General features: G+C 46.4%; 1 protein-coding gene across 6 annotated transcripts in view; it reads left to right on the forward strand.

Annotated features, from left to right (window-relative positions):
- The window catches only part of BAHD1 (bromo adjacent homology domain containing 1), a 620,342-nt gene that overhangs the window by 219,974 nt on the left and 377,415 nt on the right, over window positions 1-22,953 (forward strand). Inside the window, exon 1 of one of the 6 annotated variants that reach the window (XM_086937404.1) lies at window positions 21,272-21,403. The exons of the other annotated variants lie outside the window; for them this stretch is intronic. The gene's annotated coding sequence lies outside the window, so the exon portion shown is untranslated. Of the gene's footprint in view, window positions 1-21,271; window positions 21,404-22,953 lie in introns of those variants that run through there. 6 annotated transcript variants of the gene reach the window in all.

Genomic DNA, 22,953 nt, shown 5'->3' on the forward strand with positions numbered 1-22,953 from the left:
GCAGGTGGAGCATCTGGAATGCAACATACGGTTGGAAGAGGTTATCTCTGCCATCTCGCCCCTTAAGGTGGCCTAGTCTTGCCTGGCCTGGACGGTTTTCCGGCGTTTTTTTTATAAGACCTTTTGCACGCAGGTTGCCCCCCTCATTACGCACCTTTTTAATACCTTCTCTGAGCCGTGGGCCATACCAGGAGATCTCCTAAAGGCCTCTATAGCCGTTATCCCTAAGCCGGGGAAAGATAAATCGCAATGTAGTGCGTACCGCCCCATCTCGCTCCTTAATGTGGATCTGAAGTTGTACACAGGGATCCTGGCGGCCTGGCTCGCGCCCCATATGGGTGGCCTAGTCGACCCGGATCAAGCCTGGTTTATCCCAGAACGGCAAACCTCTGACAATACGAAGCGGGCTCTACACCTTATCGAGAAAGCGACCTGAACGAGCTGAGAATTTTTAATGGTGGCTATTGACGCTGAAAAAGCGTTTGATAGGGTGCATTGGCCCTACCTAGAGAAAGTCTTGGAGAAGGTGGGATTTGGCGTCAAGTTCCGCAAATATGTGCTGAATTGTTATAGGTTTCCGACGGCGACAGTGCGAGTTAATGGATAAACGTCCCCACGGTTCCCCATCGAGAGATGCACTAGGCAGGGATGCCCTCTGTCACCCCTCCTTTTTGCCCTCTACATGGAGCCCTTAGCGCAGATGCTGAGATTTAACCCACAGGTAGTGGGGATCAAATTTGGGGGTTATGTCCATACAATCAGCCTCTACGCTGATGATGTTCTGATTTCGCTGTCTAACCTGCGAGATTCGCTGCCTGCCTGCTTAGCGGAGTTGGAACTCTTTGAACAATGTTCTGGCTTCAAAGTTAACACAGGCAAGTCTGAGGCCCTCGATCTGTCTCTGGAGAAGCCTACCCGAGAGCACTTGCAAAGCACGCTCCCCATACAATGGGCAACTGGGGCTATCCCGTATCTAGGGATTCAACTGGCTCCCTCGCTCGGCGACACGGTTACTCTCAACTATACCCTGCTGCAGCAGAAGATTAGGAGGGAACTGAGGCGGTGGAAACACTACCCGCTGTCGTGCTTGGGCAGGATAGCATAGCCTCAGTCAAAATGACTGTTCTTCCCCAGATTTTATACATGTTCCGCACTATCCCGCTCGGTCCACCGACGGGGTGGATACACCAAACTCAATCGGAACTGGCCCAGTTCATCTAGAATGGGCGAAAGCCGCGGCTCAAACTGCGTCTGGCGATGCTCCCACCGAAAGAGGGAGGGCTTGGGATACCGGACCTCCTACTTTACTTCCAGGCAGCGCAATTGCGTCTCCTGGTGGAATTGGAGTAGATGGGAGTCCGAGAAACACTGGCTCTTCCAGGACCAAGCAGTGGCCGGTCGACCCCTGCATGAAATTCCATTTCTCCAAAAGCAATATCGGCCCCCTAATCTTTATGCGCCTCATATCACATGGGTTCTGATGGAGGTTTGGTACCAAACCAAAGCCAAACACGAACTGACTACTTTCCCGTCACCACTCACCCCCTTGATGGAGAACCCCGATTTTACGCCAGGTATCAACTTGGTAGACTATGCGAGGTGGCGACCGGCTGGTTGCAGATATCTTTTCCACATGTATTCGGATGAAGGGGTGATGCCTTTCACTCAGTTCCGGCAAACGTACGAGATGCCGGAGACGGAGAGGCTACGCTACCTCCAAGTGTGACATTGTGCACTCAGTGAGCAGGTGCGCCCTATGGTCGATAGACACCTTCTGCCATATGAACATTGGCTGATAACTCGTACAACGGATAAGAAATGAATCTCGGATTTATATAAAATGCTGTTGGCTAAACACACGCATACCTATAGCTCTGGCAAGGCGCGCTGGGAGAAGGAGTTGGGTAGGACACTTAGCCATGAAGAGTGGGAGGGAGTATTTTATCGAGCGAGGCATTCAGTGTATCACATGGGGCTCACTGACACTCTTACTAAAATCGCAACATATTGGTATTACACCCCTGCACGCTTACACACGATGGATCACAACAGGGAGGCTACATGCTGGCGGGGTTGCGGGCAGGTGGGTACATTGGTCCACTTACTATGGGATTGTGTTCATCTTCAGGCCTCCTGAAAGCAAATACTGGACAAGATAGATACGCATTTTGAGACAGAGATTTCGCGCCTCCCCTCATATGTCCTCTTGGGACTCCCGAATCCTTTGACATACCCCTTACGCTCCCGCAGAGGTCGCTTGATGGCCATTGCGTTGGACTTTGCAATGCAGAACATACTTGCATTCTGGCGAACCGCACACATTCCTACATTCACTGGTTGGCTTCACCGCCTATGGCATGTGCTCGGGATGGAGAAGATTTCATTGACCTTAGCGGGAGAGGGGTCCCGGTATGTAGAGCTATGGCAACCCTTTTTGTCCCTATTGGCCTCGGAGTTCCATGAGGTTACATGTCCCCAATACCTCCAGCTGCTGCGCCTCGCTAATCTGGAACAACCGGAGGGGAACTGAGGGTGGCATTGGTATGAATGGGATTAATGGTGGACTTGGAACACGGGTGGGGGGTGGGGAGGGGTAAGGCATGGAAGGTTTCTGTTGATCCATATATTTTTATTTTCTACAGTTAAAAGTTTTGAAGTTAGCACAGATTCTCTTGATGCAGCGCACCTACAACTGGCATGGTTGATTTAAACAACTCATTTCTCCCCCTTCTGTCGCTGATTTACAGAAACGAAGTGATGATTGCAATTGATGATATTGCTTTGTATGGGCTGCAAAAAAGATTTAATACTAAATATTGCTTTTATCTTGTCACATTTGCTGTGCATTCAAAAACCGAGGTCAAATGTCAGGTGCTGTCTTCCGAGGGCGCTTGTGCACTTTTCTTTCTCTGACTTTAAAGATAGAGGATTGCAACATTTAAATCGCTGGTGTAAGTGTTTCGGAATATATCAGAATTAGGAATACAAATGAAGCACATTTTTGTTATTTCTGAAGTGTGTTGGAAATAAATTATTTAATATGATCAAAAAAGCATTACACTAGGTGATGCAATGTCCTCATATTTTTGCTTGTGCACTGTGTAATTTTATTAGGAAAACTGTACGTCTGTGCAAAGGTAATGGTCATTTCAATTGAAATTGTGTTGTCTGTCTGTAATGGCAGTACTCTACCAAACCATGCATACTCTGCTCTATGCCACTCCAATCCACGCCACTCTGCACCACTCCATTCTACACCAGTGCACTCAATTCTACTTCACGCTACGCCTCTACTCTACCCTGTCCCACTCTATTTTATGCCAATGCAGTCTTCGCCATTCTACTCTACACCACTCCAGTCTAGGCCACAGCAATCTACTCTGCACAACTCCACTGTACGCCACTCTTTAACAATGCATTTCTATGCCACTGAACTCTAGGCCAATACACTTCTATGCCACTGAACTCTACACCATTGTACTCTTACCCACGTCACTCTACGCTAATGCACTCCACACAGCTGCACTCTGTCACTGCACTCTATGCCACTGCACTCTACTGTGCATTACTGTACTCTACTCCACTCTATTCCCCTGCACTCTGACACTCTAGTGTGCAACACTGCGCTCTCCAACACTGAACTATATGCCACAGAACTTTGCACTACTCCACTCCATGCCTCTGCACTCTATGGCACTATACTCTACTCTGCACCACTCTATGCCACTCAACTGTATGCCACTGCTCTCTGCTTCACTCCACTCTACGCCACTGCACTCAGTTACACTACTCTGCTCAGAGCCACTCCTCTCTACTGTGCACCACTCTAATCTAAGCCACTGCATTTTACGACACTGCAGTGTATGCCACTGAATTCAGGGCCTCTGCACTCAATGCCTCTGCACTCTATGACAGTATACTGTGTAACACTCTACGCCAGAGCACTCTACACCAGTCCACTCTACTCTATGCCATTCCAGTATACGCCACTCTATGCAACTCCGCACTGTGCTACCCCAATGAATGACACTCTCTACCTCTCCACTCTATAACACTCTTTGCCATTGCACTATACAACACTCCATGCAACCCTCCTCTATACCACTATCTTTTAGCCATGCTGAACAGCAGCAGTCAGGCTGGTGTACAACATGGCTAAAGCTCAGCAGCACAACTAAAAGCTCTTGCAAAGGCAAGACCTATTGGCTCTGTCAGTGCTTGTTGAACTCTAGTAAACTTTACATACGAGGGCCATATATACCGCCTCCTCCCCCCATAATCACATCATAACCTATGGTAGCTCCCCTGTGAGAAGCCAGTAACTATAAATGTTTGATGCTGTTTTCAATAGGACCTAAAACTAAGAATTCAATCACTCCCAAACTGTTCCATTTTTAGGTCGCGCCTAGCGTTGCAGCGCAAGCGCTGATCGCTCTGCAAGACATGCTGTAGTAGGGTATGTTTTAGAAGTGGTGTGGAAGCCCCGCTCATATTTTTCATTGGCTGGTGTCATTGTCCATGGTAAACGCTGGCTTCCGATTAATAATGAGGCTTCCTAGTCCCTCCTTGTTAGTGCCCTGTCTCCTTTTGTGACCGCCCATCAGGACTGGATCTTTTACTTGCGGTGTTGCACTGTCTCCTTCATTAGTCGGTAGGCACTTTATTTTTTTAATTCAGCTTTGCTAATGGCGACAGTTAGTTCTTCCCTGCTCCTACGACCCCCTGATCGCCAATCGCGATACAAAGATTCGAACGAACAGTAATATATTTACAAGCGTCTTCCTTCTTTGCGTTAGAAAATTAAAAAGCGAAATTAGGAAAGACGGCTCAACAGAAAGAAATATTTGTGGTTGCGCCAGCACAGCGGGTTAATATGGCTGTAAAACAAACCTGTGTCTAATGTGAAGGGGACGAGGGCAGAAATGCAAGGAGGGCGGCTCCCCTTTTCATCTTTTTGTGGTTGATGAAAAGAGCTCTGTGGTGGCCAGCGTTGTGTAAAATAAGGCACCTGTTATTCGGAGCCTGTGTCTTGAACCCCTGGGGCCGACCCCGGAGCCCTGGGCCGTCCGAACCCTGGGTGTCGTTGGTGGATTGTGAGACTGCCCGAGTTGCTGTCCCATCCTCGGCGTCCAATGCACTGAAATACATCCATTTATTTCCCTGTCGGCATTTCATCATCCTAGTATGGACTTACATACACATCGAAGGGTATATGGCCTTTTGTTTTTATAGAGAACCATTTTGCAGTTAAGGTCTCCATGTTATGAATCCAGCCCCCGGGGATAGACGTCTACTTTTTATATAGCACGTCATTATAGCATATTATAACCGTTCAGTTCATAAAGAAACAAGCATTTACAATGCAATTGGTCTTTCAACTGCGAATTTTGGAGCTATTGGCATTGTAAATGGAAATACCTGTTAAAAAATTAAAAGGTATTGTTATTTGCAACATCTATTGCATTGCATAGCGCCGTGTCCGTGAAGACGGCGCTGGGCTCATTAAAGTAAAAAAAAAAAGAACGAAAAAAAAGAGTGAGGGGTGTAAACAAAACACTCACTCCACACACACACACTGAATGTTAACACTACATTCTGGGCATATACATAATAGCAGAATAAATTGGCGTTTATTCGAGTAGTTATGGGGTGCAAACCTCGTATAGCACCAAAGCAAATGGAACTAAACACGTATGCATGGCACGGAGTTGGTGGCACTCACTCGAGGCCCATAATCATTCATGTAGGAGCCGCAGGCAGGCTCAGCTCGTTATGGGAGCGAGGTTCTGAAGGACCGGGTTTTAGAACCCAGCGGCGTCAGGGAAAAACGCCCGATGCCTTCGAGTTCCCCTGCCTTGGCAAACAGAGACACAGGATACTTCTCGATGACGTCAAAGACCAAAGTTTATTGGCTGCAACCAGGAACAGAGGTCTACGAAGCACAACACGGGTGGTTCGCTAGAGACTGCACAAATTCAATGAGCGGAGCATGGTCTTTTATGCCAAAAATCAAGCCTCAGGCAACATTTCAAATTAGCATTGGGTTCATACAAACTGACCAATAGAAACATGACATTTTAAAAGTAGCGTATGACGACAATCCCACTTTCCGTTGTCCAGCCCACCAGAAATGACCAAGCACATTCCAATATTCCTGTTCGATCAGGCCGGACAAACCCATCATAAAACCCTCAACCCAAATCAGTGATTATGTGGTAAAGGAAGGAGCAGAAACAGATTGGAAACAAGATAGAAAGGTGGGTGCAGTGTACTGTAAACTCTGGCATGTCCTGCTCTTTGATCTTTATCTGACCAGCTGCCTAACAAGGAACTGGCTCAGCGAGGTCAGCCTCGGGCAAGCAGTCAGTTTGGCCAGGTCATTCAGAAGTCAGCTAAGGTGTACGTGTCTCAAGGACCCGTTCGGCCGCAGTCATCGGCCTATGTGAGGGCAACCACACAAAATGACTGCCGCACACAAAAATGGAACCCGAAGGTTCAAACGAAATCCCTGAATACGTAGTGTTCTCATTGACCGATTAATGCGAAAACACTCGTACACACTACACTCGTGATTTGCGGTCTGCTGACACCAAAATAGTCTAATTCCGACGACCTTTATTTAACGGGTTCGGACCACCGAACCTCACCCACAAACTACGGAACTACAGTTATAACAGGGCTTCGAGCTGAACCAGAGCCAGGCCTCATGAAATCATGCAACAGTCACCAGTGCATAGCAGCTTTAAATTTCCTTTGGATATACAGTTATGTTATGTTAAAAGATTTTTCTATAGCGCAAATCACCACTGGTCTCTAAGCGCTTACACAGAAAAGGTACATAACCTGCTGCCTCCTGAATCACTCTGCCCCAAGCCCAGATTAGGGCGTAGATGTTAACTTTTTAAACAGATAGGTCTTCAAGTTCTTCCTAAAGGACAGTAATTGCGAGTCCTCCTTCAGACTGGCTGGTAACTCGTTCCAGATCTGCGGGAGAAGTACGGACAGAGCTCTGCCCTCTTTGGTTTTTAACTTAAATCTGGGTTGGAACAAGTTGGAGGCTTTACTTGAGCGCAGGGCTCTGCCTGGAATGTGCTTCCTCAAACGCTGTTTGATATATTCCGGGGCATTACCAAAAATGACTTTATGGGCCACGCAAAGACATTTGAACTGCACTTTGAGTTTAACGGGCAGCCAGAGCAACTTCCAGAGCAAGGGGGTTGCATGCGAATTCCTGGGTAGTGAATAGATCAATCTGGCTGCGTTGTTCTGAACAACCTGTAGTTTCCTCAAAAGCTTCTGAGGAAGGCCTAGGTACAGGGCATTCCCATAGTCCAGCCGCGAGATGACTGTGGCTGACACTATGGATTGTAATGTGGGGGCCGATAGAATGGGTACAAGCTTCCGGAGTTGCCTGAGTACCCCAGTGCAAGACCCAACCACTGCCGAGACTTGGGGAGCCATGGAAAGGTCTGCATCAATCTTCAACCCCAGGCTTTTGACCACCTTTCCAGGAATAGGTGTGGTACCTAATTCTGGGGGCCAAAACAAATCGCACCAGGGGTTTACTTGATTGGTCAGGACCAGTACCTCCGTTTTTTCGGCGTTCACTTTCAGGAGGTTGTTGGTCATCCAATTTACAGTGAATCTAAGCAGATTCCTTACCGATTCCTGATCTTCCCTTGAGTCCTTCAGCTGAACCAGTAGCTGGGTATCGTCAGCATAGTTGAAGATTTGGCAGTTCCTATGCATTAGCTCCTCCACAAGCGGTTGAAGGTAGATGTTGAACAGCAGGGGAGATACAGCCATATTCATGAACATGAATTGCGCTTGCAAATGGCCAGATTCTGAGAATCTGGCCGTTTGTGAGTGCGATTTTTGCCTTTGGGATTCATCATCCCAAATGCAAAAATCGCTATTACCGAAATCGCATATTTGCGAGGAATTGGATTTAAGGAATCTCTAATAGAGATTCCTTAAATCCAATTCATCACCCATTTTGAAATTGCGAATTCGCAATATTTGGTCGCAATTTACCACGAAATCTGACTTCGTGGTAAATTGCGAAAAAAGAGTAAAAAGCACTTTAGTGCATTTTTTTCTTTTGCATGTTACACACACACATGTCCTCTGGACATGTGTGTGCGCAACACCTGTTCAAATGTGCATTTGAGGGGTGCTACAGGGTGTCCTTTGGACACCTCTGGCACCCTTCAAATCGCAATCTTATTTGCGATTAGCAAATTGCTAATCGCAAATAAGGAATACTCCCCATTCATTCCTATGGGCCTTTTGGCCCATAGGAATGAATGGGGAGTTTTTCCCTATTTGCGATTAGCAATTTGCTAATCGCAAATAAGGAATCAGTAGGAATCCCAATAATTTTTGCTAATCCTACATGAATCCCGTTTTGCGAGTCCTTAATAGCGAATCGCTATAATTCGCTATTAGGGCCTCGCAAAACGGGAGATTGATGAATATGGCTGATTGTGCGGACCCCTGGGGTACACCCCAGGCCACAGCATCTGCCTCCGAAAGCTGATCTCCCAACTGCACTCTCTGGGTCCGACCCGTAAGGAAAGATTCAAGCCATGTGAACGCTTGCCCTGTTAATCCCAGCTTCCTGATACGGTCCAGCAAGATGGTGTGGCTGACCGTATCAAACGCCGCAGACAAGTTCAATAGAATCAGGGCACAAGGCTGCTTATTGTCTGCCCGGACTCTCAGCTCATCAGCAACTGTGGCCATTACCAATTCAGTGCTGTGTTGAGACCGAAAGCCCGCCTGCCTTGAGTGGAGTAGACCATGTTCTTCCAAGTAACCAGCCAGCGTGTTCAGGACATGCTTTTCCAGGATCTTACCCAGAAATGGCAGTTGAGAGATGGGCCTGTAGTTCTTTAAGATCTTGGTATCCGCTCCTGCTTTTTTCAGGAGTGGAGTGACCCTAGCTTCTTTCAAATTTGACGGGAGATAGCCTGCTTCTAATTACTCATTTAATAGGCTCAGCAGCTGACTTTGAATGCCGGGCAAGGCCATTTGAAAAATTCTCGGAGGGCATGGATCCGTACTAGATCCTGATTTTATTTGGCGTGCAATGACCACCAGGCTCTCTTCATCTAAACCTGGGATACTATTCAGCATCCCTGCCGGCTCCTGGCAAGCAGGGCAAGGTGGCATAAGAGGATCCGCTGGGGTCTCCCTGATATCCCTGATGATATCTGCACTTTCTGGAGAAAGAACTTCTGAAAGGTTTCGCAGTCCGGTTGGTCGGTAGCAGAAATGTTCCCCTCCAGCTGCGTTAGCTCCCTGAGGATTGCAAATGTCTCCCTTTGTTTTTTCATGGCCCCTTTAATTCTGTCCTCATAAAAGGTTGCCTTCCTCGCCAGGATGTCCGCCTTGTATTTAGACAGAAGTATTTTATAGGCTTCCGACTCAGCTGGACCATAGCTGAGTCACCACCTTCTCTCCGCCTTGCGAAGAACTTGTTTCTTTCCCCTAAGCAAGGTGTCATACCACGGTGCACCCTTTCCTTTGGCTCTGGTCTTCTCCAACCGCTCAGGAGCTAACATATCCAGAGCAGCGCGGATCCAGACCATGAGGGCTGTGGTGTCAGAGTCTAAGCTTCTCCCGCTCCTCTCGGCGGCGAGATGGAAAGAAGCGTAGAGATTAAAGAGGCTGCCTCCACCTTCTACCATGGTCGGACCTTTCTCCGCAACGGATTCAACTTTACTGGTGAGAGGTCCCCTGGGACCCAGCACTTGATCAAAGAATGGTCTGACCATATACAAGGACTAGCCTCTGTTATTTCTGTCTGAGCTATGGAGGACCAGATTAAGTCCAGCGTGTGGCCACGTGCGTGGGTCCCACTACTAGTTGCCGTAGGTTGAGCGAGGAGAGGTTACTGTCAAATTCCACCTCTATAGGGTCTCTGAGTAGCTTATCCCAGTGATAGTTAATGTCCCCTACCACCATGAGGGATTTATATCTGGAGCCCAGATCCGTCAATAACTCCAAGAAGGCTTCATTAAAGTCTGGAGAGCTCTGTGGTGGTCGGTACACTACCACCAACATGATGCAAGAGGATTTTAATGAGATTTTTAAGTGTGCAGTTTTGGAATGTGCATGCTTTGCCTGTCAATGACCAAAGCAAATATATGCACAAGCCTTTCTTTCTCGCTGCGCGGCGGACACCGGCACTAAATGCCATGTTACGCACTCTTCGCTGCAGCCTGGGTAAGAAGCTGCAGCCGATGGCATTTCAATTGAGATTCCTCTACAATTCTAGCCGTGCTTCGTGGCCTAAAACTGTCCCAGACTTGCACCGCATCCCTGCAATTTAGGACGAACTCTGCGCCACTGAGAGCACAACATGCTGGTCGCCCCCTGCCTCCTCCCAGGCAAACTGAAAAGAAAACGGCCACTACTGCTGGGGTCGCAGCCACAAACAAGGCCCCAGGCTAAAATGCAAGCCCCTTTAATAGGCCCTGCAGGGGACGCTGTCCCCCTGCAAGGTGGGGAGGGCAGCCGGTGCAATTTCCTGCGTAAAAAGGCACCAAAACCTGCCGTGTGCAGCTTGAAAAACCCATGCCAGGTTCACTCACAAGCACACAAAGCAGTCAGTCAATGGGGGGCGGGTGGGAATCTTGGACGAAAAGCCCTAATCCTAAAACGCAGCATTCCCGGACTAAGGATTTGAGGTGGCGAGGGTGGTAGCTCCAGTATTCCTGGGACCTGGCATGCTTCCTCTGGAACGCACCGAAGCACAGGAGGGAAGGGGTGGGGCCTGTTCCAGCAACCCAGATAGCGGGAGACATCTGATGTTAATGATTTGCTCAGCGAGGGCTGGGGGAGCGCCACTGTCAGGCAGAAACAAAGAGGCCTTCGTGCCAACGGGCCACCAGCAATCAAGGTAAAGGGCCCCCTAGAAAGGTGCGAGGGGCTTCGTGGTGGAGGCTGGGAGCAGCCATTTCTGAAGGTGAGGGGCGACTTTGTTGATGGCCGTGCAGCTCCGTGATCAGGCGGTGCAGCTACTCATTTCGCAGCTTCGGCTACAGATGTGGGCATCAGATCTGCCAGGGGAAGGCATATGCCACCAGTCTCGAGATGTACCCAGCCATAAACACACAGTAAACAGTGCTAGGACACAACCTTGATCAGTGTGATGGATCCGTGAAAAGGAGGGGACACGTCTCAAGAAGCAATAGGGCCGTCATTTAAGCCCGATTAATGAAAAGGTGCCTGCTATTAGCGAATTACTGGCATGGGCTGTTCTCGAAGAACAGGGTACCCCTCTTGCAAGGAATACGGAGGCTGTTGCCCTGGAATTTGGGGTCCGCCTATGAGGAAACGAGAAGGTACACGTCAGGGTAATAAGATGGCACACGTCACTGGGTAAAAGAGGCTACCTACATCTCACACAAAAACTCATCCCTCTGAAAATAAGGGAAGGAATAAACTTCCTAGGAACTAAGGAGGCCCGAATCTCGAAAGAAATGTGAAGGCGAATAAACCAGGCCCTGCAGGAGAAGGGGCCTGTGTCCCCCTTCTTGGGGGGACACAGGGAGATCTCATGGAACGGGAGGGATGCATCTGTCAGGAACTAGGAGTTGAGGGGCGCATCAGTCAGGGTGCCAGAAGGGGTTGCACTTTACGGACCAGGAGGGAACCATGGAACAAAAGAGGGGCATGGGTGCATCCCTGAGAAGCCGGGAGGCACTGTTCTCTGAAAATGGTCATGTGTCAAACACTAGACTGGTACTTACATCTGAGGGTAAACGAGAAACAAATCTCAAGGTGCAAGGGAGAGGTTGTGTGGGGGGTCCCATCTTTGCACTGGAGACCTCAAATATCGGAAAATCGGGCAGTCAAATCTTAGGAAAAAGTAAGGGTATACATCCCTTGGATGAATGTGTAATGTATTTCAGGGATAAGTTAACACAAATGGACGAACATTGTTCGTCACAAGGCGATCCGGACCTGCGACTGACACCGGGGGATCGCAAGCTGAAGCCAGTTCCCCAAGCCATCACTGCCAGCAGCACTAATTTACGACCATGCTATACACATGCTGACAACAGAACATAGCCTAGGGAGTCAGGACCCATCTGAGGAAATAAGGTACCTATGACAGGGAAAGGTGGACACACCAAAAATCATTTGGGAATAAGGGTGCAAATCACAGCAAGCAAATCTCAGGGAATTAGGGGGGGATTTCATAAAGATTAGAAACACATATCTCAAGTAAAAGGAGCTACAGGTCTCACAGGATAAAGGGACACTATCTCGCAAGACAGCGCAATCTCCGAACATAACGGGATACTTAGAGGAATAAATGCGCACATCTCAGTGAACGTCTCCCAGGCCTGAAGGTGGGATCTTTCAGGGAGCAGTGGTATTTCAAGAAATATGGGGCAACTCTCAAGGAACAGAGACGCACTCGATCTTAAGGGGCCACATTTACCAATCAGGCACGGGTGCAAAAGACTGGCAGTCCGGGAAGAGGGCGCACTGTGGTGGGAATGAATATTCAGCTGGCAGTGATTTAAAACAAGCGCTCGCCTTTGCGGGAAGACAGCTGCTTGTTTATATTTGCATCGCGCTTTCACTTTAAGTGAAAGTTCAATGTAAAAATAACACGCAGCAGATGTTGAGATAAGAAATTGCTTTACGACAGCCGTGAAGCATTGCTTTACGACAGCCGTGAAGCAGACAAGCCAGTCCGGATGGGCCGGACAAAAGGGAGAAAGGGCAGTGACCAAAAAGCATCATTTTCAATGGGAAGCCAGCGTTTAGCATAAGCGTTGACGCGACCCAATGAAAATGATGGGTGGGGCTTCAAGTCCCCTTCTGAAATCTCTTTAATAACAAGAGAACTTGCAGCACGTTGCGCTGCAACGCTAAGCGAGACCTAAAATCGACACAGACTAGAAAGGGATCTCCCTGGGAACACACAACGTGTTCGTGCGGAGCAGGAGTGACTCAACTTTGCTGACAACAGGCACCAGCACTATCGGTGATCTACTTGCGAGTTCCGCCCAAAATGTGCACCAGCGATGGAAAAATCCCCCCCACTAGGTTTTCTTTATATGGAAAACATCATCAACCAGCGAAAAGCACAAGGCGAAAATAATAAAATCAGGAGCACTGGCACGACGGATGCAAACATCATGACACAATTGATCAAATCCGGAGGCGCGCGCCTGAGCGGGGGCAGACTGTGCCCCCACTTCCCCCTCCTTCACGTGGCAGTAGGGGCACACTGTGTACATTGGGATGGTAACGCCTGTCTGCGGGGCTGCAGGTTGCAAGAGCGTCAAACAAAGCAAATGTTTTGGAGATGCTGCAGCTATTTAGCGCTATGCACCCGTCTACAATAAAGCAATATGTAATGCAGGTTTGATTGGGGTATGGCGTATGAGGAGACTGAATGGCCAGTACACAGCAGAGGACACGTAAAGAGCGAGTTCAAACAATGACAGACCATGTTATACAGCTGGATTCCGGGAAAGCTGGACCGTTCAGTAACTTACATCATATGTCCATGCCTAAATGTGCTCTTTATATCTAAAATAGAAGTGCCTGTTTCAGGGGAGTTTCTGGTGATGGTAACAACTGGAGCTAGATTTGGAAAGACGCTGTTCAATTGTATCGATTTATACATCGACCTATGCTTGGCTGTCTTAGATAACAGTCAGAATGGGACTGCTCCACCTTTCAGTGGCAGTCAAGAAAATAAAGAGATTTTTTATCCAAAGTGGCCACAATTTTTTATTGTCAATTGAATCTCGCACACGTGAGTGTCCAGAAAATGACGTAATGCAATGTGCCAATTTCAACTTGATCTGTCCAATAGTCCTAAATTACCATATTACAGTAGCCTCGCTGACAAGAAATTGATATGTACAAGTTGCTAACTTTTCAGTGGCATTCTAAATAGAGAAATTAGCATTTCCTTTTGTATTGGAGGGAGGGGCGGGTGAGGCAACTGAGAGAATAAGGTATGAGAGAGTGGCAAACTCATGCCACATCTGTGTATTATCCACTTGGCTTGTCTAACATGCATCTTCCGCCAGATTTGATTTTTTTTCACAGAGTCGGTTACATTATGAGATGTTAAGTCAGTTTCTTGAAATTACATGACCAAAAAGGCTAATTTCTAATATTTATCTAATGATATGAGCATAGGTCCTTTGGTTTCTGGCAATGAAATATATGAGGAACTGAAATGTCACACTTGAGTACACCAAAAACATAGAAATGTCACACATATTTAAATTCAAAACTTGGCAGCTAGGAGGATAAAGTCAGTGTAGAGAAAACATTTTGGCAACGGGGGACAGATTTCAAGAACAGTGACCCTACCAAAGTCCACGGGAGGCATTAAACATACCGAAGGATGGAAATTATTCCAATATGAGAGAGGGCGAGCTGAAGGGCATACAGCTGACAAGATACCCAATACATCCTGCAGCCCACCGAAAACACAAGTGTCACTGCAAGTGTCGCGCCTTTGGCCATTGAATGCCACTTATAAGGTCACTGAAACCAAGGAACTGTCACACATAAGCATTCTGAAACCTTAGCAGCTATGGGTTAGAGTCCTGGAGAATGAGGCTACAACACACGCCGGAGGAAGATACCTTAGACAATGTCTTTTATGTTTTGAAAACCTGCAAGCAGTACATAAACACACACTTTGTACTTATAGTCATTAATTACCGGAAGCAAGGCTGGCAGTAACTTCCCCTCTTTTACTGCCAACCTTGATTCTGGGAAGCAAGGACTGCAAGTACAAATTGCGTGTTTACGCACTGCTTGCCGGTTTTCAAAACACATAAATAAAAGGCATTGTCATTTACAATTGCAAAAACAACAGGTGATGGACAGAATGCAGAACAATGTCATATATTCACCCCAGTACAGAGATCTGGGCCTAAATCTATAGTTTTTTTGCTCACCATGCTATTTCAGTTTGAACCCAGCCATTTGCAAATCAGTCTTGACCCTGTGCCCCATGGGAACAGTCCAGCCTAAACTGCCAAGCCAGGTCCTCCCTGGACTGGAAACAAGCATCCTAGGACCAGTTTCGAGCTTTCAGCCCTCATCAGCCAGGATAGCTTGATTCCAGTGGCATGGAGAGCAAGGGACTCACGTCTGAGCATACTCGTCCCAGTCGTGGTGACAAATGCAAAAACAACAGTTGATGGACAGAATGCAAAACAATGTCATACATTCACCCCAGTACAGAGATCTGGGCCTAAATCCATCGTTTTTTTGCTCACCGTGCCATTCCAGTTTGAACCCAACCATATGTTTACAATGCCAATAGCTCAAACTCTTGCAAATGCAAGGCCTATTGCATTGCAAATTCTTGTTTAACACTGACAAAAGATTTTAAGATTTCCAAAAACTATTTGCCAGCAATAAATTCGATGCATGACGAAGACCATTAATTCTCGTTGAAGAATAGTATGTTTTCTTGTCATTTGGCATATTAATAATTCCAGCATATCTGTATGTGGCCTGGATTTGTATAGTTAAAGCATCATTATAGCCTATTAAATCAAACACAATAGGTTTTTGTACAGCTGGTATTCTAGACTCACGTATTTAAAGGTACTAAAGTATAGATATTACAGAAAATGGAGGATCAATAAAAATAAATATTTGTCCAAGATTAAAAAAATAAATAAATAAATAAATAAAAGAATTCCAGCATATCAAAGTATTATTGAGTAAACCAGTCAGGAAGAGGTGATGCGCTCCTCTTGACTTTCAGATTTATTGGGTACCAGTGTTAAAATATTCTTCTGTTACAGTGCCTCTCGACAAATGTTACAGTCAGTAATTCATGTATCAAGCCGATGCTTGGTATTTGTATAAATGCAGAAGCTACGTTTTATTTCAAGACATTTGGATAAAGCCTATTTTTTAAATCTGCCCCAGGAAGGTTTGTGAAATAGAATATAAACTGTTGTGGGGTGAAAGTGGGCCTGAGTTATTTGCTATAGCAAAGCGTCAAAGATGTTTGAATATATATATATATATGTATGTGTTGCCTGCTACAGGTGCTGGCTTAGTGACACGCCCTCTCGTTCTGGAGCTACGCGGATTACCTGTGCCTTGGAGTCCACATGAAAATGTTACGCGTCGCCCCCCAGGCGCTGCAGTCCTATGAGGAATACATCGCCAATATGGGGAGAGAGGAGGCAAAACTTTGCCTGATAAAGGGGACCCAGGACAGCTTTACCACCAGCAAGGCTGCGGTGGCGTGGAGACCCGGCCCGACATCGTCTGGAGCATCACTTGATGTGTTAAGAGGCCCCATCACTGAATGGGCACTTGCGAAGGACTTCACTAACCATAATGCAGCAGTGCAAGTGAGGAGCGCCTAGTGTCTTGCACCTGTGAGGCAAGGGTGGGACTTGATCATGTGACTGGGAGTGGTCACGATCATAACAACTACAAGAAAGGAACCCCCGGAAGAGCAACAAGCAATCTGGATGGGCACTGATGAAGCCATTGAGGCGGAAATGCGTCTGCCCTGCGTTTCCAGAGACTCTCTAATGCCAGCGCTGCTTTTAAAATAAAGCTGTTCTTGTTTCACCCCCGGAGCAGTGTCGCACTCTTTTCGTAGGAGAGGAGAGAGTCTGGTTGGTATATATATATATATATATATATATATATATATATATATATATATATATATATATATATATATATATATATATAATATTTCCGTCACTGTTGTGACTGAGTAACACGTCTGCCAAGATCTAAATCAGTCAGGCTCCGAGTTCTTTAATCAAAGTGGTCTCATATATAACATTATAGCAATTGTTTTTTAGCTGCTGAACAGCTGCTATTTTTATTTCACTGCTTGTTTGAATTATTTTTAAAAAACTGTGCATGATGTTTAATCAAGTAATTATGTAGAAGATAACAAAATAAGTGTTAATAAATAGAATTGTATCTCAGATTTGTATCTAACTTTAATGGGCTTGAACAAACTAGATTAGTCTAGAAGATTTAAATAGGAGAAGGAATTAATGGTGGCGATTCGGAAATCTACCCCACACCCCAAACAATAGTATTATACCTTAGAGTGATCCCTATTACAAAATGTAGACTAACCTATTTTAGCAATTTTCAATGTCTTTGAAATATTCTGCGGTGCTGTTATAAGTCAGGAATCACGTATGGACTGTGTACGTTACTTTTGTGCTTGACAGTGTTTAGGGAATTGTGTATTTTTTTTGCTTGTCAGTTTGGTTTTTGCTCAACAATGTTTGGAGACTTGTGTATTGTTTTGTTCTCAACAGTGGAGAATTTTGTCTTGTTTTGTACCTGCCAGTGTTTGGAGACTTGTGTATCCTTTTGTGCTTCATTGCTTCGGAAATATGTGAAATTTTTTTGTGCTTCACCACGTTTTGATACATCTTTTGTGCTTGACTGAAGAATTTTGTACTACTATCCCTTGAAAAACCTTTAACACGTTAACTATCGTATTATAGAATTGTCATTAAGTATCACGAAGCTTGTATTTGCGTTGCTTAACAGCAGCACAAAGATAATTGGGGGCAAAGGCAGTGGTGACAGGGATTTGGTGATAGAATAAATGAATTAATAGCTCGAGAAGCTCTCGTTTAATCGAAGCTTTTGCACCAGTACCTGAATGCTTTTGCGGCATTCCAGGAACCTCAAATGTATCAATGGACAAAAAACAATCAACACTCTCTGATCGCAGAGACATGCTCATAAGCTTGCTGACTTATATAATGATAATCTTATTCGTAAACCCACTCTAAAGACTAATGACTGCTGTTCAGTGCTTGGGGCAAAGATCAATATTTGGGTTTTTAGCAGACTTGGAATATCTGGAAAAGGAAACAATCGAAGATGGCAATACTCGAAGTCTTAGAACAAGAAATACTGAGCGCCTAAAGTAATTCCTTTCATTATCTCCAAGAACCCCTTGTTCATTCTGTGGGGATTTTGACAGTTCCTGTAAAGTCACATGGTCAGAGGGACATGCCTTGAATCATTTGGCAAGAAACTGCTAGTACAGCTCTCTAACTTTCACTAAGGCAGCCAAACCCGAACACGGTGAACTACGTTTTTAGTTGTGATACCACCGCTCTTCTCGCATGTTGTGTTCAGAGGGAGTATAGGCTTATGTTCCACCTAGACAAAGGCGCAATGCACAAAGGCCTTCCATGCTCTGGCGCACATGGTTGAAGTCTTTGCTAGAGGTCCAGGAGAAAGTAATTGGCCTACCATTCGAATGAAAAAAAGAATTTATCCCTCCTCTCATTGTGTCTTTCTTTTCTACAAAATAGACAAAGTCTAATTGCTGTGGATAATAAGTACTACCTGCTAAACCCCAGTCATCTTGCCAACTGGTAAAGGCTTATAAATCCTTCAAGGCCGGGACCTCCTGCCTTAAGTCTCTGTTATTCACCACCTTTTCCTCTGGCTTGCCCTTCCAGTCCATGAGGAAACACGAGAGTCAGGCCTAAAAAAAAAGCTTAAAGGCTCCGCTGTCTATGTCCGCTTCACCTCCAGAGGTTTACTCCACACCAGGGGCAAGCTTTGTCTCCACTTTCATCACTAAACCCAAATCAGCACTGATGCGTGGTCCAAGTTGATTGTGTGGGTCGATTGTTCTGTAGATTTTCCGCTATGTCAAAAAAGAATTCCCCCCATAGCGTCAATTGGTGTCCTGTCCCTTTGGATAGAAGGACCACTCTCTATTTTTCTGGAGAGTCTGTAGATTTTCCACCACCTTTATCCATCTTTTCTCCATTATGATTTCCAGGATCTTGTGCAGAAAGTCAGGAGACTCCTGATTTTAGAAGCCATAGACCTAGTCTGGCCCTCAGAAAGTGAACATATGTATAACTCCAACAACTATCTGGTCTCTACTAGTGCTGTGGCAGAACCAGAAGCTTTTGCCAGGCATGTGGTGGTCAGATGTATAGTTCATTCATGTGAAGGACCCACACGTTTTGTAGGCATTACCCCCTTGTGACTTCATTGCAAAGTGATGCAGTGTATACAGAAGTTTCTGATGGACATATATGCTTAGAAATGCACTTGCCAATCCTGTATTTTGCTTTACTGTTGTCGTTTACGTGGATTAACTCCACAGGCTAAGGTTAGGAGTCAGGAAAGAGAACTTTGTAGCTCCTAATAAAGACACGCTCCATCATCCTTGTTCCAAATATTGAACGTCTCCTTTTCACCATAAGGAACTGGTGAGGATGCACATGCATCTGCATAGGGCACAGGATCTTAACTGCAGATGATGCACCCCACATGTTTGTTACCTGTTATGAAATGCTCAGAGTATAAATAGTTTCTGTCCCTTCACTGAGTTTTGGAGCACACGTTGACAATGCTAGTGACCCTACAGGCTAGGCATAATGAAGAAGTCATTTTAAGGGTAGATATAGCCTTTTAACTTTTGAGGTTCATGGATACCGCTGTAATAACTGATGGGTCTGTTTAGCAGCAACATGTCAAATATTTTCACGTGATTGGGGTTGTTTGTTGGGCATTTATTCTCTGGGTAAAACATAATCAAAGGTTCCAAAGCTTCCTTGTAAGGTAGGTAGAAACATATCCACATTGACAGGCATGGTGATAACAGTGCCTCAAGTTACACGATTTCCAGTACTCCATGTTGCCTTTGATCAGCCTGTCTGTTCCCCTTTGCTAGCTTGCCTCTTGTTCCATTTAGCTACTCTGCCCTAGTGTCCTGTGGCTATCTTGACACGTTGCCCCCTTAGGAATTCTGCCCTTTTTCCACCTATCCGAAATTGTCTCTCTGCCCCATGTTTCCCTTGAAGTCAGCGTCCTATGTGCCACATGGCCACACAGCTCTTTATGCCCCTGTTCAACCAGTCCCTCTGATCACCAAGCACCGAATACACATTGGGTGACCTGATATGTAACCGTTTTTGCCCTCATTGCCCTAAATGCAGGTTGACTACGCTGCCCACTTGTGCAGTTTGGGCATCCTTTTTCGTGTCCTTTTCGGCCGTCCTGCCCCATGTACTGGTTTGCCTAGCTACGGAGGCCTCCCCTAGGGTACCCTTGTTATCCACCCACTCCCTTTGCACAAGTACCCCTCGTAGAGTTGTTGTTATGCTGGTCACAAAAAACATTGTATCTCGCTCTTCAATAATTAGTATGGATGATAAATGGATTTATACCTTGCTACATAAGCAAGCCAGGAAGAAACTTTATCGGCAATAATGGCTCGTTTCTTCGCTTTTGCAGATCTGACGTACATCATCTTTATGGAGATTGTCATTTTGGAATACGAAATATGTAAATACTTGAGAAAAGATTCCTAGTGTGTTTTTAGAACACTTCCGCTGCTCACTCGCCGAGCAAGAATTGGTGCCATCTTGTGCTTTTTTCATGATTCATAGCACCGGATTGCTATCATTTTCTTTTCTAGATGCACACTGATGAATCGTGATAGGTGGTGGTCAGACAATCAACATGCCTAAACATGTAGCACAGTGCCGAGAACATCAACAAGAATATCTTACATGTATGTAGCAGGACTTTGTGTGTACATTCATGAATCGCGGCAAGGTTGTAGTTTGCTTTGTGGGTGTACAACTTGTAGTGGGTTGTAATCATAACGAACACTAGTATTTTTTAGGCAGGCGACCGACGTCTTTGAAGTAACGAGAACCTTTTTTTGGTGGGTTGCGTGTATTTAAGCATAGATACTGAGGGGTCTTAGATTAGATGAAGTGCTCACATACTACACCATAACAGGAAGTTTAGTAGTTGTCTCCTTCCTGCACTTTAAGTTGACAAGATGACGCATTGCTTTCTAGCAAAAAATCCGAAGTTTGCCCGTGGACAAATCCGAAGTTTGCCCGTGGACCTGCGAGGCGCACAGTGACAGCTTGGGGCGGCTTTATTTTGTGACGTTACCAACTCTGGGCGGGCGGGCGGCCTCACCACGATTCACCACAGGGATGCCTGGCCCGCACTCCCCAGCACTGGCGGCTTGAATGCGTGCCTCAGACGACCGCGTTGTGTTTTTTTGTGTAAACAACTCGCCCTCATGTAGGGAGCGTGGAGCCCCATCCCCGGGAGGAGTGCTGACCGCGCGGCTCGCGCAGCTCCTCGCCCCCTCCTCCCCCCGTCGGGGGCTTCGGTCGGGGATCGTGCGGAGCAGCACTTGGTGGGTGGTGTTGTGACGTAGTTGTTGAAATGACGGCACGGGAACCGGCGCAGACCCGTCCGCGGCCGGTCCTGCCCCCCCGAGGAGTCCCCGCCAGCGATGCCATCGGAGTTCCGGCCGCGCCACCCTCGCTGCTGGCGGTGACGGCGCTCCTGTCACCCGGGCTCATGCCGCTCGCTTCCCACCCTGCGTCAGGTAAGTGGAGCAAGCCTGCATCCCTGCGCGGCGGCGGCGGGCGGGCGGGCGGCTGGACTGTGCAGCTGCTGGATGATACATGCACCGTGCCCCTACACCATTCCCACAGCGAGGGGCGCAGCGAGCGGACTGCCCCAGCGAGCCCAACTACCCAGAACATTCTTCAACCGGAAATCAAGCTGCCCCTGCACCGCTCGGGCTGCGTGTACTGTGCACCCCAATCAACCTGCTTCCGCGAGCTCGCTTCGCTGCGATCTCGAGCCCTGTCATGGCGCAATAAAACGCGGGCAGCGCGTCCTTGTTTGCACAGTGTTTTTTTTAACAGAACTGTAAGCACGTTTCTGCAACTTATTTGGTACTTATGTCACGGCCTTGGCTTTGAATTTATAGCTCATAGGTTGGTGCTGAATCTGGTCAAGGCAAAAAGGGCTACTATTACCCGACAGATGTTTAATTGACGTGTTTTGTTTTGCTGGAATGTTTCATTGAGGCTGGAAATGAAAGTTAAAACAGGATAAGAAAGCTCAGATACAGTTGCCTGGTGATCAATAGGCGATGGGTGTTACAATGTTAAGGCGGGCAGCACTGGTGACCTCGGAGTCATTCATCCCACACTCTTTTGGTAAGTTAAACTTCTGAGAGGGGTGATGGGTACAGTTTTTCGAAAATTTCTTTTGTTTGTTACTCATTATTCTGTTAACCGGATTTTTAACTATGGCTATTTTGTGACCCGCTGGAATTAACAAGAATTAATATGTCCAGTAGCGCAATTAGCTGAAAAGATCAGCCAAAACCTATTAGAACCGTTGACAACGGTATGGTAATCGTACGTAAGAAAACAAATCACTTTCGAACTTGCACAGTGAGGGAGCAGCCTTCTGAGTTCAATAGGCTCCTGCAGAGTAGGAATTCCCTGCACCTTCAGAGTAGGTTTCCTTGAACCTGACTGGGATTCCACACACTGCTGTGGGATTCCCTGTGACTGGCTGCGGTTCCCAGCAAAGAGTTAAGGTTCTCTACAGGTTTAAAATATATTTGCAGTGAAAACTACCATTTTTTTGCGTTGCCAACATTCACATGAAAATCTGGACTATTGCGACAGTTGATGTTGCGCATATCACTAACATGAATGGTTCTGCAAAGGTGTACTTTGTAGACAATCGGTTCTGATTCACAAAGAAAAGAAGAAGACTGCCCTCACTTTAGAACTCCTACAAACAGGTATACATTTACTACTTTGGGGAATTCACATGCATTCCCCGTAGTATGCCTGGAAAGATGACCCAAGTGGAGACTGGTAGGCATACTAGTGGAAATGCCAAGTGACATAGCGTGCAATTTCCACATGGGGAAAATGCGGCCCAAATTTCAAATGCACATTTTTTCTTTTCTATTTTAATCTGCAATGTGGAAAAGAAATTCTCAGTGGGGGAATCACTTCCTCTTTCGATCCACCAAGTTTGGAGGTAATCCATATCCCTTCCAACACCGGAAAGGAAGTTACTCCAGGCCTTTGCAGGGGTAAAACTCTGACAATTTCAGTGGCGGCA

Source organism: Lissotriton vulgaris, chromosome 9 (genome assembly GCF_964263255.1).
Source record: "Lissotriton vulgaris chromosome 9, aLisVul1.2, whole genome shotgun sequence".
In the NCBI taxonomy this organism is placed as follows: Eukaryota; Metazoa; Chordata; class Amphibia; order Caudata; family Salamandridae; genus Lissotriton; species Lissotriton vulgaris.